At 37.2% G+C, this 2,070-nt stretch overlaps 1 pseudogene across 1 annotated transcript; it reads right to left on the reverse strand.

The window, feature by feature from the left end:
- Positions 1 to 517, reverse strand: LOC308350830 (large ribosomal subunit protein uL11-like; annotated as a pseudogene). The gene has a single exon. The product of its transcript is annotated as a large ribosomal subunit protein uL11-like (transcript).
- Between the last annotated feature and the right edge of the window lie 1,553 nt (positions 518 to 2,070).

The following is a 2,070-nucleotide window of genomic DNA, read 5'->3' on the forward strand; positions in this document are numbered from 1 at the left end:
TTATTGAAATATTTTCCTTTGTAGTTCTTCACTAGCCAGGCATTCCACTGCACCACTCTGATGCCATCTAGGATGTCATGAGGGTCATGGCCATCAACATGGCAGCCCATAGACTGGGCAGTCCCCAGGATCTCTTTAATAGTTCCAGAGAATTCTCTGGCTAAAAATCAATGCTGTATCTGCCAGGCAATACTGACAATCTCATCAAAAGTGGTATTTCCACTGTGCTTACTGTTTTTCTGCTTCATTCTATCTCTTGATGATTCCTTGAGGGCTTTGATAATTAGGACAGAGGCAGAAGGTACTGCTTCAATCTGGGCTTGTTTATTCTGAATGGTCAGTTTTACTGTCATCTTCAGACCCTTCCAGTCACTAGGGGGGATGTTATCACCAACGCTTTTTGGAGACAGACCCAGGAGGTCGATCTTCAGGGCCAGAGAGATGTGACATCAACTTTGCTACCGGTGCACATCAGGAATATGACTTTGATTTCATTGGGGTTGAATGTGGGTGGCATGGTTGAGGCAGCTGGTGTCTGATGAACCTGGATTCAGGATGACTGAAGTCAGTTGTACCTCTGCCTACTCTGAGCCCAAAGACCAAAGTCCAGAGGAATTTTTATATGTAATAGCAGACTTACAGGATCCTGGAGGTTGGGATGATGTTAAGCTAAGATTGCCTTTTGCCCTTGGCAATGTGTTAACGTCAAGGCAGTTGAGTTCCTAGACAAAGGTCACTCTGCCTGTCTTAAGGACTTGTCAATGGGCTATAAGTTGTAGGGAATTCAATTTTTTTCTTTTGCCTTTGTTCCCTACATGAATTTGACGTATAAAAGATCTTTTTTCCACTCAATATTTTACATTTAAAATTTTAAAACTCTTACATTTAGACTGCTAGCAATACTGTAAATTCTTTTGTTGATTTAAAAAAAAGCCCAATTTAATTTGGATCCTATGAAATATGAAAACTAATTTATGAACATTAACACATTCCATATCTTGTCTAGTAAATAATGCTGAAATAAACATGGGGTATATATGTATATATTTTTTGAATTAGTGTTTTTATTTTCCTGGATAAATACCTAAAGTGGAATTGATAGATTATATAGTAGTTCTATTTTTAATTAAAGTTTTTTTGTTTATTCAGCAATTTGATTTGTCTCTTTTTTTTAAAAGCTTTTATTTTTTTATTTATTTGTCAGAGATAGAGAGAAGGAGAACACAAGTAGGCAGAGTGGCAGGCAGAGGCAGAGAGAGAAGCAGGCTCCCTCGTGAACAAGGAGCCTGATGAGGGACTTGATCCCAGAACCCTGGGATCATGACCTGAGCCAAAGGCAGATGCTTAACTGACTGAGCCACCCAGGCGTCCCTGATTTGTCTTTACTTAAATTTCATATACATCTGTCACTAAAAGCCATTATTTATGTCTCAACATTTCAAACTTTATTTACTTAATTATTTGTTAAAGATTTTATTTATTTGTCAGAGAGAGAGAAAGAGCACAAGCGGAGGGAGAAGCAGACTTCCTGCTGAGCAAGGAGCCTAATGTAGGACTTGATTTCAGGACCCTAAGATCAGGACCTGAGCTGAAGGCAGATGCAGATGCTTAATCAACTGAGCCAGCCAGGCATCCCAACATTTCAAAATTAAAAAACAAAACAAAAAACCCCAAACCGTCCCCCCTCCATCTTTGAAGTTTTATTAGTGGATTTTTTCCCTAGAGTTTCTTTTCTTTCTTTTTTTAAAAGATTTTATTTATTGAGATCATGACCTTATCTGAAATCAAAAGTTGGACATGCAACTGATTGAGCCACCCAGGTGCCCCTCTAGAGTTTATTTTCTAATTAATTGTTGCTAGTACATAGGAAACTTGCTATTTCTATTTTTCTTTGGATTAACTTCACTATTTTATTGTTCACTATAAATACTTTTTCATTTTTTCCTCTTTGATTTTCTAGTAAGACCTCATTAGTGTTATAAATATGATAATTTGGAACTCTCTTTTCCAAATATAGCTCTCATTTATGTTTTTCTGCTTTGTTTTAATCAGAACAACATAAAACAGTGC

This window comes from Martes martes, assembly GCF_963455335.1.
Source record: "Martes martes genome assembly, chromosome: 10".
NCBI lineage: Eukaryota > Metazoa > Chordata > Mammalia > Carnivora > Mustelidae > Martes > Martes martes.